At 43.8% G+C, this 18335-nt stretch overlaps 1 protein-coding gene across 4 annotated transcripts in view; it reads right to left on the reverse strand.

Moving 5' to 3' along the window:
- CDH15 (cadherin 15) overlaps positions 1-16106 on the reverse strand; it is a 120117-nt gene extending 104011 nt beyond the window's left edge. The window contains exon 1 of one of the 4 annotated variants that reach the window (XM_056526033.1): positions 16088-16106. The gene's annotated coding sequence lies outside the window, so the exon portion shown is untranslated. Of the gene's footprint in view, positions 1-13179; positions 13211-15475; positions 15526-16087 lie in introns of those variants that run through there. The other 3 variants (XM_056526029.1, XM_056526030.1, XM_056526031.1) reach the window with 3 other exon arrangements.
- Between the last annotated feature and the right edge of the window lie 2229 nt (positions 16107-18335).

Here is an 18335-nt window from a genome sequence, read left to right on the forward strand (position 1 = left end):
TGTGCACTATATGGCGGTATTGTGTATGCACTATATGAATATGGTGGCATTGTGTATGCACGATAAGGATATGGTGGCATTGTGTATGCACTATATGGATATGGCAGCATTGTGTATGCACTATATGGCTATGGCGGCATTGTGTATGCACTATATGGATATGGTGGCATTGTGTATGCACTATATGGCAGTATTGTGTATGCACTATATGGCAGTATTGTGTATGCACTATATGGCGGTATTGTGTATGCACTATATGAATATGGTGGCATTGTGTATGCACGATAAGGATATGGTGGCATTGTGTATGCACTATATGGATATGGCAGCATTGTGTATACACTGTATGGATATGGCAGTATTGTGTATGCACTATATGGCAGTATTGTGTGTGCACTATATGGCGGTATTGTGTATGCACTATATGAATATGGTGGCATTGTGTATGCACGATAAGGATATGGTGGCATTGTGTATGCACTATATGGATATGGCAGCATTGTGTATGCACTATATGGATATGGCAGCATTGTGTATGCACTATATGGCGGCATTGTGTATGCACTATATGAATATGGTGGCATTGTGTATGCACTATATGGCAGCATTGTGTATGCACTATATGGCAGCATTGTGTATGCACTATATGGCAGTATTGTGTATGCACTATATGGCGGTATTGTGTATGCACTATATGGCGGTATTGTGTATGCACTATATGGATATGGCGGCATTGTGTATGCACTATATGGCTATGGCGGCATTGTGTATGCACTATATGGCTATGGCGGCATTGTGTATGCACTATGGGGGAGATTCATTAAAACCTGTCCAGAGGAAACATTACTGAGTTGCACATAGCAACCAATCAGATCACTTCTTTCATTTTTAACAAGGCCTCTGCAAAATGAAAGAAGTGATCTGATTGGTTGCTATGGGCAACTCAGCAAGTTTTCCTCTGGACAGGTTTTAATGCATCTCCCCCTATATGGATATGGCTGGGTTTGCCATTATTGTAAGCACTATGGTTGGCACTATATGGATGTAGCAGCATTGTGTAAGTACTGTGTGGGTATGGTGGTATTGTGTATGCACTATATGGATATGGTGGCATTGTTTGTATGCACTATATGGATATGGGGGCATTGTGTATGCATGATATGGTGGCAGTGAGGAGCGGGCAGTGAGGAGCGCAGGAGCGGGCAGTGAGGAGCGCAGGAGCGGGCAGTGAGGAGTGCAGGAGCTGGCAGTGAGGAGCTGCGACGTTAGAGCAGAAAAGTGCGTGAGAGACTTTTGGTAGTCTGCATTTATCAATCACTGACAAAATGGCTCTGGCTAGTGGACTACAGATTCCCATCCCCCGCTCTATTTGCATACAGACACAGGAGGGACTTACAGGAAAGCAAGGCCACATTTTACAGCAATTCCTTTCTATTCATCCGATTCCTCATGTTAGCTCCCTCTGCTGGTCAAGAGTGGGAAATATGACAAGTTATTTTTTCTTATTTTGTGACAAATAAAAAATGTTAAAAATATTTGCAAAAATATTAAAAAAATTTGAAAAATGTATTAAACCTCTAAAAAAAATTAACAAAATTTGGTGACACATTCCCTTTAAATGTTCAAATTGATGGTTGATCTAGCATGTCACCCAATCAAGAGGCTATATGCACAGCAGAGGTGAGAGTTGTGAGTATTAGACTCATAATGTATGTTAGGGACCATCCGAAAATGGCCGCCTCCGCGTGGAGGATGGGGGACACGTTTTGATCAAAAAGTGTGCTGAGAGCCTTTAAAAAAAAAAATATTTACAACATTTTGAAAAAATTTTTATAAAATGTTGCACTGCAACTTTTGTGTTTGTATACTTTGCATTTGCCACAGCAGCATGCACTCGTATATCATGTAGTTGTGCTGGCTATCTGTGTTTTCTGACGGAGCATAGTGACGTCACAGCTCCGCCCCCTGTGTGACATCACGCTCCGCCCCCTCAATGCAAGCCTACGGAGGGGGCATCACGCCCCCTCCGTAGGCTTGCATTGAGGGGACGGAGCCGTGACATCACACGGGGGCGGAGCCGTGACGTCACTATGCTCCATCCCTGTGATCGCTAACATCCGTGGTAGTTAAGGGGTTAATATTCAAAAAGAAGTTTATTTTATAAAAACTGGGGAGTACAAACCATAGGGGTAATAAATCCAGCGCAGTTGAACATCAGAGGAAAATAGCAGGCAATACAGACACAACTGTATCATGAGTGCTATACATAAACAGCCATACCGTAATGCAGGAAAAGTGTCTTAGACATGTGACAAATTCAGTAAGGAGCAACTATGCAGCAAAATAGTAGCCGGTAAGAGAAAAGCACTGGAGGGGAATATAAAAGGAGAAGCGGGATGAGGGAAGAAAGTGGGACGGAGGAAGGAAAGGAGAAAGAGAAAGGGAATTGAGAGAAGGAAAAAGAAAAAGGAAGGGAGGGAAGGAAATGGGTTTTGCAAAATATTAACCAGAATAACAAACTTGTGCTCCTGCAGTCACCTCCGTCAGGACTGCATCCACAATCCAATGCCAGTCAGTATAGTTAATCAAACAGTAGTAAAATTAGAGGTCGGAGAAGAGGTCCCCTATAGACAAATGAGGTCTAATCCACTCTGTAAAGTGGAGTTTCAACAAAGGCCAGCCATGGTTGCCAGAGAGCAGTATACTTGGCATTATGGCCAGAGGAGTCTGCCATCAACTCTTCCATGCTGCATATAAAGAGGATCTCCCCGTACCAGTCAGAGACAGTCGGGGGAAGTGTGTCTTTCAAACGAGACACCGGTAGGATGGACAACAGGAGTACTTTAGGGCCGTTAGGGTATGACACGCCAATGACCGTCGCTATACACGACACCACTACAGTCCAGAAAGAGAGAAGAGTTGGACACGGCCACCAAATATGTGACATGGTACCTTGGGCCCCCCCACAACCCTAGCACAGGTCAGAGATGGTCGGGTACATTCTGTGTAACACTGAGGGAACCCGGTACCACCTAGAGGGAATCTCATAGTTTCCTGCACCCTGCATGAAATTGACATCGAGGAGGAAGCACACATCTCCTCAAAAGGAAGGAGAGGTCTACCTAGCCGCAGATTCCACCCCACGGTCTCCACAAAGTGACGGAGTTGAAGATATTGCATATGTCTGGCCTCAGGCACGAGGTCATCGTAAAGGCAGAGCACTGTGCCATCCAGGAAACACCTGAGAGGGAGGGCCAGTGGGTATGAGACACCGAGAAAGGAAGAACAGCCAACCCCTGCCGGAAAGAGGGGATTGCCTAGGATGGGCGTTAATGGTCCGTCAGGTGAGAGGATCTTTGATTTCGACAAATAGAGTTTAATTGCCTTTACTATTTCCCTAGACACCCAAGGTAAGGCAGCAAGCTTACTTGCCTGGAGTGTTCCTGGGGCTAACCAAGGGAGAGTTGTAAGTTCAAGCGCAGCATCTGAGATTTCTACATCTATCCATTGCTTCGAGATGCGACCACGGAAGAAGTCCAAGAACCTGGTCTGGGACTGCCAGCCCACCCGCTTGCTTACATTTGGTCAAGATTGTCTTAGCAATTCTCGATGGTCGCCCCGCCCAAACGAAGGAAAGGATCATCCTATCAAGCTTCCGAAAGAAGGGGAGGGGAATGGCGTCAGGGACCGCTTGAAAGAGAGAGAGCAGCTGAGGCAGGATATATTTATTTTTAAAATGTTGGCCCTACCTAGCCAAGAGAACATACCAGTAGACCACCTCGTCAGATCTCTCTCTATGGATAGGGACAGGGACGTGAAATTAAGAGCAAAGCTATCAAGGGGATTCGCTGGGACCCGGACCCTCAGATACACTGAAATGGACGCTCCCACTTTATGCGGGACACATCAGCCGCGGGGATGGTCATTTTCAAGGCCACGCTTTTAGACATATTGATCTTGTGGTTGCTAAAGTGGGAGTAAAGCTGGAGGGTCCGCAAGACCGCAGGTAGGGAGGTGTGAGTGGAGGAGAGATAGAGGAGCAGATTGTCCGCAAATGCAGGGCAGAGTTGCACGTCTCCCCCCTGGGAGAACCCCTCAATAGGGGGGTCCTTCCAGAGTGCTTTAGGATGCTCCATACAGGGAACATAGAGGAGGGGGAGAGTGGGCAGCCCTGGCGCGTGCCATTGCGAATACGGATAGGGGAAGAGAGGGAGCAGTTTACTCTCACTCGTGCCTGCGGGTAATGATATAGGGCAGCTACCCAACCCAACATGGATGGACCAAGCCTATCTGTGTTAGGGAGGCCTCCATGAACCTCCAGTCCACCCAATCGAACGCCTTTTCGGCGTCGAGTGAGAGAAGCATCAGGGTTTGTCGGCGGACAGAGGCCTGATGCACTATGGAGAACTCCTGCACAGTATTGTCGCATGCCTCCCTAGACCTGAGGAATCCAGATTGATCGGGGTGGAGATGAGGCCCAAGGACGAACGCCAAGTGGTCCGCCAGCAGTTTGGCAAACAACTTATTGTCCGTGTTGAGGAAAGATATAGTGCGGTAGCTGGTTAGGGTCTCGACATTCCTTGGGTATAACGGTAATGTATGCACTGATAGAAGCGGAAAAGAAACCCAATTTTGGGTAGATGAAGTTAAAAGTCTTACATAAAATAGGTAGTAGGTCATCCCGCAGTGATTTGAAGAACCTAGCCGTGTATCCATCAGGACCTGGGCTATTTCCTGAGGACAGTTTAGCTAGACATAATGTAAAAATGTTTACGCTTTTGCTCCAACTTTAAGTTTAAGATCAGGCAGCCATTGGATGCACCCATTGACATAGTTTACAAATGTCCTACATCATCCACATGGTTACAGATACCCAATAATTTTAATAGCTCATAAGAAAGACATTTCCTTTCAAGGCCTTCACCAAGACCACTAACCCCCAGCAGAGGGAGTATTTAGCTGGCACGTTCTTTGTTGGGTAAAGGTTTCCAGCTGTTTGTACTACATTGCAGAAAAGGGTAGGAAAAGCTTCTGTCACAGACCCCTGCAGTCTCCCTGTGGGAATGTCAGCTCTGCAACAATGTACATACAGTCAGCTTTATCTTCAGATATGGATGAAAACACACAGGGCTCCTTTGATACAATAATGCAGGCAGAAGAGAGATAGCATTAAGTTTACAACTTTATTCCACCGTTGGGGATAATATGCTGTGTGTACAGATGTGGGAATGGGAATTACATGCTGAGTGTATTAAAGTGTTAATGCTTTAGGAATGCTGAGTGCAGAGTAGTGTTAATTTTTATACTGTGCTATATGTAGAGTGACGGGAGTGCCGGATGCTGTGTACTGAGATGTTAACTGTCCTGCACACATATAGGACTAGATATGTGCGGATGTGGCTGGGTGAATGCACAATAAACTAGGCATTTCCATACCAATCTAAATGTATGATTAATGGCAGATATATGCATCAACAGTATAGAATACACTTTCCCACTAAATGAATACCAGCATTTATCCTCTGATATTATGTAATGTGTTCTTGTAACATGCAAAACAGTGTGGAAACCTTGCCTTTCAGAAATATCAGTCTATTTCAAAGAAGACCTTCCATAGAAGACAGGTGTACCCCCACTGTACCTACCAATCTACCTACATGGCCATATCGTAAACCTAACTAGTATAAAAAGCTTAGGCTATTATAAGACTAGGGCAGTCATCCAGCTGTTTCACCATATGATTTAAAGCATGTCTGTCATATCACAGAAAAAAATCACAGAAAAAACAATGCTTACATATGTTACTCACTAAGTCATGCAGATGCTTTACATGTCTAACCTCTCGTAGAGCAAAGAAAAAGAGGGGGGGCTCAAGCTAAATGTGAAAAAATGTACTCAAGGATCAGGGGTGCTATCTGGCATACAAAACATGTACATGAAAAAAGGCTACCAGACTGCAATGCCATAAAGGATGCACACCCAAGATTATGTAATGAAAAACAATAATTTTATAAACACATATCAAACAATGTGACAAGGGAAAACACAATTAAAAACACTTAAAAGGCTCAAGAGAGCCACACTACAACAGTGAGGCCACTAGTGGCCACCACAGGACATGAGCTAGATATACAGGTCCCTCCTTACACTCACAGGAAATAATCAAACACAATACTGATGTGGAAAGCAACAAAAGTAAGTATGAACACCCCTAATATGGATGGTAGATAGTAAACAATAAATCAAAGAAATATTGAGGGAGACATACAGAGCTGAATGAAATAACAAGTGATGGAAAAATACGTTGATGCAAACCACAGACGGAGGAAGGAGGGGATATCCCAGTTAGCCCATGTCCATGAGAACAGACCCCACGCGTTCCGTCAACGATGTGACTTCATCAGGGGTGTCTTCACCCCTAATGAAGTCACATCATTGACGGAATGGAATGTACTTATTTTAACCTCTTTGAGACACAGGGCGTATGCATACGCCCTGCGTCCCCGATCCTGGACAGGGACCGGACCTGGATGCCTGCTGAAATCATTCAGCAGGCATCCCGTGACAACGCCTGGGGGGGGGGGGCGGAGTTTGAGATCAGCGATTTGCGGCAATTCCGGGTCAGTCGGGTCCCGGTGACATTGAAAAAAAGGTTGATAGGTGCCGTCCGAGATGGCACCTATCATCCTTTAGCAGCAGGAGTGAGGTGGCACTGGTGCCACCTCACAATCGTCCTAATTCGTCGGCCATTACCAGCCGACGAATCAGGACGCCTGCTGTGGGAGTGTCCCTAACGGCACCCGCTCCTCACCTGAGGCTAGGGCCCCCGATCACAGACATCAGGGCCCCAGCCGCGGAGGCGGCGACGGCAGGCGGATCTTCACTGCGCAGCAGCAGGAGGAAAGGCTGGCCTCCTGCTGTTGCTAAGCAACAACTCCCAGCATGCACACAAGGGCATGCTGGGAGTTGTTGTTATGCAACAGCAAAAGGCACAACTACAACTCCCAGCATGCCCTTTGGTAGTTTGTGCATGCTGGGGGTTGTAGTTATTCAACAGCTGGAGGCACATTTTTGTGCCTCCAGCTGTTGTATTACTACAACCCCCAGCATGCATGGACAGCCAAAGGGCATGCTGGGAGTTGCAGTAGTGTGCCTCCAGCTGTTGCATAACTACAAGTCCCAGCATGCCCTTCGGCTGTAAGTGCATGCTAAGAGTTGTAGTTTTGCAACAGCTGAAGGCACACTGGTTGCAAAACACTGAGTTTGTTACCTAACTCAGTGTTTCACAACCAATGTGCCTCCAGCTGTTGCAAACTACAACTCCCAGCATGCACTGATAGACCGTACATGCTGGGAGTTGTAATTTTGCAACAGCTGAAGGCACACTGCTTGCTAAACACTGAGTCAAGTAACAAACTCCCAGTGTTTTGCAACCAGTGTGCCTCCAGTTGTTGCATAACTACAACCCCGGCATGCACTGGCATCCAAAGGGCATGCTGGGAGTTTTAGTAGTATGCCTCTGTCTGTTGCATAACTACAAGTCCCAGCATGACATTCGGCTGTCACTGCATGCTGGGAGTTGTAGCTTTTTTGCAACAGCTGAAGGCACACTGGTTGCAAAACAAAGAGTTTATTACCTAAATCAGTGTTTCGCAACCAGTATCCCTCCAGCTGTTGCAAACTACAACTCCCAGCATGCACTGATAGACCCTACATGCTGGGAGTTGTAGTTTTGCAACAGCTGGAGACACACCGTTTGTGAAATACTGAGTTAAGTAACAAACTCTCAGTGTTTTGCAACCAGAGTGCCTCCAACTGTTGCATAACTACAACCCCCAGCATGCACGACAGCCAAAGGGCATGCTGGGAGTTGTAGTTTTGCAGCAGCTGGAGGTTTGCCCCCCCACCCCCATGTGAATGTACAGGTACATTCACATGGGCGGGGGTTTACAGTGAGTTTCTCGCTGCAAGCTTGAGATGCAGCAAATTTTCAGCTGCAGCTCAAACTCCCAGTAATTTGCTGTAAACCTCTTCCTGTGTGAATGTACCCTAAAAACACTACACTACACTACACCTACAAAAATAAAAAGTAAAACACTACATATACACATACCCCTACACAGTTACACCCCCCCCCCCCCAATAAAAATACGTCTGGTACGGCACTGTTTCCAAAGTTTTGCAACAGCTGGAGGCACCCTGTTTGGGAAACACTGTCGTAGGGTAATTTTGGTATCGGAGGCAAGTGTAATTCTTGCATCCTGGTCCGTCCCTATGCAAATCCCTAATGTAAGCCTCAAATGCGCATGGCGCTCTCGCACTTCGGAGCCCTGTCATATTTCAAGGCAACAATTAAGTGCCACATATGGGGTATTTCCGTGCATGGGAGATATTGCGTAACACATTTTGGGGGGCTTTTTCTCCTTTTATCCCTTATGAAAAGGTAAAGTTGGGGTCTACACTTGCATGTTATTGTAAAAAAAATTATTTTTTACACTAGCATGCTGGTGTTGCCCCATACTATACATTTTCATAAGGGGTAAAAGGAGAAAAAGACCCCCAAAATGTGTTACGCAATTTCTCCTCAGTACGAAAATACCCCATATCTGGGTATAAAATGCTCTGCGGGTGCACAACAAAGCTCAGGAGTGAGAGTACACTATGTAAATTTGAGGCCTAAATTGGTGATTTGCACAGGGGAGGCTGATTTTACAGTGGTTCTGACATATGCGCAAAAAAATAAATACCCACATGTGACCCCATTTTGGAAACTACACCCTCACGAAATGTAACAAGGGGTATAGTGAGCCTTACCACCCCACAGGTGTTTGACAATTTTCCTTAAAGTTGGATGGGAAATTGAAAAAAAATAATAATAATTTCACTAAAATGCTGGTGTTACCCTAAATTTTTCATTTTCACAAGGGAAAATAAGAAAAAAAAAAAGCCCCCTGAAATGTGTATCACCATTTCTTCTGAGTATATAAATACCCCATATGTGGATGTAAAGTGCTCTGCTGGCGCACTACAATGCTCAGAAGAGAAGGGGCACCATTGGGCTTTTGGAGAGAAAATTTGTCCGGAATTAAAGGCCACATGTGTTTACAAAGTCCCCATGGTGCAAGAACAATGGCATAAAATACCCCATATGTGGGCATAAAATGCTCTGCGGGTGCACAACAAAGCTCAGGAGTGAAAGTACACTATGTAAATTTGAGGCCTAAATTGGTGATTTGCACAGGGGTGGCTGATTTTACAGTGGTTCTGACATAAGCGCAAAAAAATAAATACCCACATGTGACCCCATTTTGGAAACTACACCCTCACGAAATGTAACAAGGGGTATAGTGAGCCTTACCAACCCACAGGTGTTTGACAATTTTCCTTAAAGTTGGATGGGAAATTGAAAAAAAAAAAATAATAATTTCACTAAAATGCTGGTGTTACCTTAAATTTTTCATTTTCACAAGGGAAAATAAGAAAAAAAAAGCCCCCTGAAATGTGTATCACCATTTCTTCTGAGTATATAAATACCCCATATGTGGATGTAAAGGGCTCTGCTGGCGCACTACAATGCTCAGAAGAGAAGGGGCACCATTGGGCTTTTGGAGAGAAAATTTGTCCGGAATTAAAGGCCACATGTGTTTACAAAGTCCCCATGGTGCTAGAACAATGGACATGGGACCCCATTTTGGAAACGACACCCCTCACGGAATGTAATAAGGGGTGCAGTGAGCATTTAAACCCCACAGGTATCTGACAGATTTTTTGGGAACAGTGTTCCGTGAAAATGAAAAATTTAATTTTTCATTTGCACAGCCCACTGTTCCAAAGATCTGTCAAATGCCAGTGGGGTATAAATGCTCACTGCACCCCTTATTAAATTCTGTGAGGGGTGTAGTTTCCAAAATGGGGTCACATATGGGGGGGTCCACTGTTCTGGCACCATGGGGGACTTTGTAAACGCACATGGCCCCTGACTTCCATTCCAAACAAATTCTCTATCCAAGAGCTCAATGGCACTGCTTCTCTTCTGAGCAGTGTAGTTCGCCGGCAGTGCACTTTACATCCACACATGGGGTATTTCCATTCTCACAGGAGATGGTGTTATGTTCCTTGAGGTGTGTAGTTTTCAAAATAGTATGCCATATGTTTTTTTTTGCTGTTCTGGCACCGTAGGGGCTTCCTAAATGCGACATGCCCCCAAAAACCATTTCAGCAAAATTTGCTTTCCAAAAGCCAAATGTGACTCCTTCCGTTCTGAGCATTGTAGTGCACCAGCAGAGCACATGACGTCTACACATGGGGTATTTCCATACTCAGAAGAAATGGGGTTACAAATTTTGGGGGGCATTTTCTCCTATTACCCCTTGAAAAAAATATGTTTTCACTAAAATGCAGTTTTTTTCCCAAATTTTACATTTTTACATTTACACATCTGAATTTAATGAAAAGTCCTCAAACACCTGTGGGGTGTTAATGCTCACTGCACCCCTTGTTACGTTCCTTGAGGGGTGGAGTTTCCAAAGTAGTATGCCATGTGTTTTTTTTTTTTTTTTTGCTGTTCTGGCACCATAGGGGCTTCCTAAATGCGACATGCCCCCCAAAAACCATTTCAGCAAAATTCACTCTACAAAATCCCATTGTCGCTCCTTCCGTTCTGAGCCCTCTAGTGCTCCCACAGAGCACTTTACGTTAACATATGTGGTATTTCCTTACTCAAGAGAAATTGGGTTAGAAATTTTGGGGGGGATTTCTCTCCTTTTACCCCTTGTAAAAAAAAAAAAATTGCTCTACAAGAACATGCGAGTGTAAAAAATGAAGATTTAGAATTTTCTCCTTCACTTTTCTGCTATTCCTGTGAAACATCTAAAGGGTTAACAAACTTTCTGAATGTCATTTTGAATGCTTTGAGGGGTGCAGTTTCTATAACAGGGTCATTTATGAGGTATTTCTCACAGAAAAGCCCCTCAAATCCACTTCAAACTCAACTGGTCCCTGAAAAATTCAGATTCTGAATTTTTCGAGAAAATTTTGAAAATTGCAGCTATATTTTGAAGCCCCTTAATGTCTTCAAAATGTAAAAACATGTCAACTTTATGATTCCAACATAAAGTAGACATATTGTATTTGTGAATCAATATATAATTTATTTGAAATGTCCATTTTCCTTACACGCAGAAAGTTTCTAAGTTAGAAAAATGCTAAATTTTCAAAATTTTCATCAAATTTGGGGATTTTTCACCAAGAAAGGATGCAAGTAATGACAACAAATTACCAGTGTGTTAAAGTAGAATATGTCACGAAAAAATTATCTCTGAATTAGAATAAAAGGTGACAGCATCTCAGAGTTATTAATGCATAAAGTGAGAGTGGTCAGAATTGCAAAAAAGGGCTGAGTCCTTAAGGTGAAAATGGGCCGAGTCCCTAAGGGGTTAAAGGGGTACTCCGGTGCTTACACATCTTATCCCCTATCCAAAGGATAGGGGATAAGATGCCTGATCGCGGGAGTCCCGCAGCTGGGGACGCCCGGGATCATGCACGCAGCACCTTGTTTGTAATCAGTCCCCAAAGCGTGTTCGCTCCGGGTCTGATTACCGGCGACCACAGGGCCCCTCAACAGGGCCCCTCAATGCAAGCCTACGGGAGCCGGCCGTGCAGTCGACCATAATCAGACCCGGAGCGAACACGCTCCGGGCACTGATTACAAACGGGGTGCCCCTTGCATGATCCCGGGCGTCCCCAGCTGCGGGACTCCCGCGATCAGGCATCTTATCCCCTATCCTTTCAATAGGGGATAAGATGTGTAAGCACCGGAATACCCCTTTAAGTGTCTAGCTTCTGTATTTGGCTTACAAATCTCTTTGTTCTGTTGCTCACACATTCTGCCCTCCACTGCTAAGGAAGGGGCATTCCAAGGCAAGCACTAAGCCCGCCCTCACTCACCATGCATTCACTTCCTCCCAGAGTCTGCTGTGCTGGGTCTCTTCATCCAATTACTGCAGGCTGCTCTATAACCCCCTCCTCTCTGTTTTCAGACAGGAGACACTCTAGGTACTGGAGGATTATTTCTCCTGCATGTATAGATTCAGTACTCCATACTCAAAGGAGGGATTAATGAAAATCTGTGTAAAGAAAGGGAAGTGCAGTTGCTTATAGCAATTAATCAGATTGCTTCTTTCATTTTTAAAAAGGCCTCTAAAAAATGAAGGAAGCAATCTTTTTGGTTGCTATGGGCAACTAGACCACTTTCACTCTGCACAGGTTTTGATAAATCTTCCCCTAACAAATGCTTTTCTGTAAATATATTTTTTTGTTGTGTATACAATCCACACAGAAATGTTACTGTGTGGTCCTAGGTACATGGACCTTTATCAGATACAGATTGCAGACTGGAGCTAATGCCAGTAAGGCTGAGTGGACTATGCCATGTGTTGTGCCACACAGTTCACTCTCCCACACTGGCGTTAGCGTGTGATGATGGTCTGTGTAGAATAGAAATCTTCTACTGAACACTCATTTTGAATCACGTAAAATACTGAAGCTATACAAAGGCTTACATCTTGACATTGGAATGATGTAAAAAAGATATTCCTAGATTCCTGATGACTAGCCCTATCTAGCCATGGGCTTATTTACACCTTTGAATATATTATTAGGAAAATTAATTTACTTTCTAAAAGTTCTGTCCTGTTAAGGAGAACCTGCTAGTTATCTGGTCCCTCACACAACATCCCCACTATCAGGGGGCAAGTGAGAAAAGCAGCGTTCTGACGTGGTTCTCCTAACCTGCAGGTGATGCTTTAAACAGAAGAGAAATAACTTTGAATGGCTTGCATTGTATATAAGCGATTGTTATTCAGTCAAGGCAGCTCCAGTCAAACTTACTGCACCCTCCTCCTGCCTAGAGCAGATTGATTGACAGACTGCCAGAGTGCAGTCTGGCTCTGGGCACTCTTGCTTGCAATGAAGCCAACATGATGCCCCGCATTGAGCTGGTCATACAATTGTTTTTGTTGTTTGTTTTTAAAGGACAAAATGTGACAAAAATGATTTACCAATCTAAAATTAAGTACAATTTGCTATGTACAGCAACCATTAAAGATATGTAGAATTATGTTAAGAAATGAGATAGTGGAGGAGACAAGCTCTTCTTGCTTGTCACCTTCATTTCCTTACTTGTCATAGTACCTGTCATTCTTCCCTGACTTTGTTCCCGCTGTCATCAATGCAGTCTGTTTGCCTGTTAATCTCTACGCCCTTGACAAATGTCACTGACAGATATTGCTTATTTTGTTAAAGGACTAGACAGTTTTAACAAGAGCACAGTCCACCCCCCCGTAGTTCACATGAACGAACATCCTATACCCATAGGCACCACCCTTCTTTCCTTCTCTGACCTGCCTGCTGCCATGTAGGACGGGGCAGCTGAGCAGATGTTGCCTGCCACTGGCGCTCTCTAGCCTGGGCATAACATCATCACATCACATTATGCCAGAGCTGCACAAAGCATATTCTGTCTGTCCTCCACACCAGCTGAAGGATTCACTTTGCCCTGGGCACTAATACTACAGAGGAAGAGAGGACTACAAATTTCTCCAAATCCCACTGCAATAATAGTAAAATGAAAGCATCAATTTACCTCATACGCAGTTGGGTCTAGAAGTTTTGGACACTGACACAATTTTAATCATTTAGGCCAAGATTTATCAAACCGTGGTAGAGAAAAAATAAAGAGATTTTCTCACAGCAACCAATGACAGCTCAGCTTTCACTTTACCAGAGCTCATTAGCTGAATTGTGATTGGATGCTGTGGGAAAATCACTCTATTTTTTTTCTTTCACACAGTTTGATAAATTTGGGCCTGAGCCTCGGTATACCACAGTAATGGACTTAAAAACAAAGCTATCAATATGTGACTACAGAGTAGACGTTCAGTTTTAAAGTAAGGGGTTTAACAAATATATTGGACTAGAAGATTACTGTCTTCCTACCTAAACCTTGTAGGAGAAAAAAAGGTACAATGCTATGATCCTTATATCCTGTCCCCTGCACTAGCTATTCTCTGGACAGTCAGCAGGATGTTTAAAAATCCTGGGCAATCTCTGCAGCCCGAGATTAACATGATCAGGAGAAGTACTGGAAGTCCCACAGACCCACAGTGATGTTGGCCTGTTTAGCCAATAATTGCCCTTTGTAATAGGGCCTTAATACATTGAATAATATTCCTTTCTTTGCCTTACTCTTGATTTGCTTTTGTGGTATATGTTACTGGACCAAGGTTATGCCTATAGCACTCTATTGATCTGGATATATGTAAATCTAAAAACCTAGATCTGAACCTAGGATTTTTCTTTGTCTAGCAGAGGTCAGTTCTTTTCTACTTCTAAATGTCAGCGATTCTAAGACAGCTCAATGCCTCTAGTTTCTAGAAATGTGGCCGGCTGTGCACACTGCTGGTCCACCGCACTTTTACAATTCCCTAGCACTACCCTACATACATGAACTGATCTCTACTGCACATGCACAGTCTTTCCTCAGTAGAGAATAGGGAACCTAATCACTAGAATACAGTGATCACTCAACTTACAATGGCCTCAACATACAATAGTTTCTTTTCTGGACCATTGTAACTTGAAACCAGACTCAACATACAATACTACAGACAGTCCAGATCTGCGAAACGTGTCAATGGCTGGAAGAACTGACCAATCAGAATCGGCATTTACTGGAAAAACACCTGTATTACTGAAGCGTATGCACTGAATTCCAGTCTGGTAGCACCTCCCTACAGTACAGGGAGGTATTACATGTTCTGTAATACTCTTTACCTGTGCCACAGTTAGCTGCTCATTTGGATACCAAGTAAAGGCGGCTCCATTTTACTTTTTTAGGACATTGCGTGTACTGTACAGGACCCTGAAGAAGCTCCTGTCCTCTACATAGACAGTGATTACAGCCCCCAGCAGATCTTTCTTACTGTTATATGTAAGGACTTGCTTTATCTATATTAGTTATCTACTTTTTTTTTTTTTAATCCTCACTTTTTGCTATGTGGTAGCCTGGGGATGTAGGGTATGGGGAGTGTAGCTGTGCGGGTATTAAAGGGTGCTTGTTAACCCTTGCTATTTGTGATGCCAGGGTGAGGGCTCCTCAATAAAGCTTTTCCTACCGCCGCCCTTCCCAGGAACGATAGGGAGGTAGATGATAATAGGTTTGAGGTAGATAGTAATAATGGATTGTCCACAACCAGAAAACTTCTGTAAACAGCCTTAACTTTACTGAAGATTTTCTGTACACTTCATTAACATAACAGTCTCTTATCAATACAACCGCTTCCTTTTGGAGATTGACAATGGTTGGGACTTAAGCTTTAAAAGTCTTTAGTCTATTGCGCTGTTCCACTGGATTTAGGGGAATTAGTTGCGGTCCAGTAGTCACGCTAAAATTAGCAGGAATTAGAGTAAAACTCACAATTTTGGTTCTGCTGAGGCCAGAGGTTTTGAGGCCTAGCGTGTCTTTGAAAGTTGTGTAGCACACCGTCCTGTTAGTCCGGCATCCACAAGAGCAGCAACCCAAGAGAGCGATAATTGGACGCAGCTCCCTTATATGGGCAGGGGCTGGACTAAAGCTAATTGGTCCAAACGGATGTCAATCACCTTTACAGAGATTTGTGGGTGACACATGACCCAAGGACCTCCTAAGGGCAACATACCATAGAGGTTACTAGCATGGTCACATGACCAAAGGTCCTGCGATGCCGAACAAGGTAAGTACTATACATTTCTATACCATATAGATATAATTATTAATATATGAAGCTTTGTTTTTACACACACACAAGTTGGGTGATTGTAACTAAAGTACAAAAAAGCATATTTGCATTGTTATGTATTCTCCATACAATTCTACATGTTTTTGTGTACTTCTATATTTCTGTTGATCTTCCAGTGGTAAAGGTCTTAGTATAAGTAAGACACTTGTACCACTGAAGGTATCATGATTAAAAGGAAGAATCAACTGGTACCAGAAAATGATACAGATTTGTAAATTACATCAATTCAAAATTCTTAAGACTTCCAGTACTTATCAGCTGCTGTATGCTCAAGAGGAAGTTGTGTAGTTCTTTCCAGTCTGACCACAGTTCTCAGTTTGGCCAATTTACCCCATGTTATAGGGCACTAACAGCAACAGCAGTACAGGAGGGAAGAAGGCTGAACATAACATATAGAGCAAAGAAAGAGGGAGGAAAGCACCCAAGTTTTTAAAGAGGCAGACAGCACAAACTAAACTATAGCAAAGTACTGAATAGATAAGGAGGAAAGCACTGAAGGAGAAAGAGGTTGTGTTTTTGTTTACAGATAGGCGAGAAATCAGGACAGAGAGAAATCACACACTTATCATCAGCATATGAAAGCAAAGGATCTCATACACTAAGCCAGGCACAGGCAACCTTTGGCACTGCAGATGTTTTGGACTATATCTCCCATGATGCTCTTACAGCCAAAATGTTGATAAAGCATCATGGGAGATGTAGTCCAAAACATCTGCAGTGCCAAAGGTTGCCTGTGCCTGCACTAAGCCGTAGTACCAGAAATAGCCTCATTGGTGAGAGTGATGCTGCTGTCCCTGATTATTGCAGGCTGCAGATGGTACCAGGGGGTAATACCTCACAATAAGGGCCGGCAATCATTGCTAAAGCCTGGAAAACAGCTTTACAGAACAATTTAACGTTTGCACAAATTCTAAATAATGTACTGATTAAAAAATTATTATATTAAATATTGCAGGGAAACTAAATCTTAGCAAATAATCCTGCACATATACATTGTACACATAAGACAAGGAACACCATCTTCATCATGTATCACTGTCTAACATAATGAATGAGATGTTAGGGTCTTGGGGTGTAAAGAGCAGGAGGAGGGAGATGTTATACTTATTATTGTTTTTGTGTTGCAATGTAAAGACATATAGATGAGGACTCGTGCCCTAAGAAAATTAGGCAGAGGGGCATTAATCCCCTTCCCCCTCACAAAGTACCAGAAGTGTACCGTGTGTTGTCAAGGGAAAGAATCCTGTGAGGATAGGATGAGCTGCACATATAGCAGTAATAAAACCAGCCGAGCCTGGAATTTTTATCTGGCAATAAAAGATAATGTCAGCTATAAAGAAACTTGGAAGCCCCCCCCCTCCCCCCGGGCACACATTCCACCGTCTGCTGATTGCTGCAAACACAGCACGGGCAGAGCACAGGGAGTTCGCACAGCAGAATACAGGGAGCAGACAACAATATACTGGGCATATAGTACAGAGGGCAAAAAACAACGGGAGCAAGAATGGCATAACCTCTAAGCATTAAACAGACACTGTCATTATGAAAAACTTTTTATATTTTGTAGTACTACTAAGATGACTTTTTTAAATATACCTTTTTTTTTTTTTTTTTAAGTCAATTTTACTAAATGGAATGAAAATAGCCGCCACTTGGGGTCACCTGTCTTTATGTAGACATGTAATTTGCAGCATACTGGATAAAGTGGACAAAGTTTGTTGGTATCCAGTATAGGAGATCACCATTGCACCACTACAGCCTTCAGATGTTCCTAAACTACAACTCTCATGATGGGAGTTGTAGTTTTCCAACAGCTGGGGATGCAATCTTTGTAAAACTCTGTTTTAGAGCTGTGTATTCTTCAGCTGTGTGCCTCCAGCTCTTGCAAAACTACAGACAAAGGATCAGGGGCAGATCCAGAGTCTAATCTCGGGAGGGGCACTATTAGAGTATCATGTGCTGGTCGACACATCCCCTCCCATAGACTTGCATTGAGGAGGTGTCGTGTGACGTCCAAAGGGATGTGGCTATCACAACCCCCGCAGCCTGCACCCAGGGTTTGGAACAAAATTTTCAGAACGCTGGGGCAGTGGAGTACCCCTTTAAGTATGCAGCATAGTGTCCCCACACTAGGTACCTGGATACGGGGATAGAAGACTGGAAGTGGAAGCTGGATCGCGCTGTCACAGAGGAGATAGGTACAGACTTGTATGGTAAGGTGCTTTATTGGAGAATAAAGCACCTTACCATACAAGTCTGTACCTATCTCCTCTGTGACAGCGCGATCCAGCTTCCACTTCCAGTCTTCTCTCCCTGTATCCTGTTACTTCACATCTGCTAGTCAGCGTGGGAAGCCGCTGCAGTCTCCTCTTTTGTCCATGCTCCTCCAAGTGTTGTGCCTCTTTTGCACAACCCCAGCAGGTGAGCAAACACCACACCTGTTCACATTGTTCTGTTACCACCACCGATACCGCACAGAGAGTGCTCCTTTTTCCTCTT

The sequence above is a fragment of the Hyla sarda genome, chromosome 6 (genome assembly GCF_029499605.1).
Source record: "Hyla sarda isolate aHylSar1 chromosome 6, aHylSar1.hap1, whole genome shotgun sequence".
NCBI lineage: Eukaryota > Metazoa > Chordata > Amphibia > Anura > Hylidae > Hyla > Hyla sarda.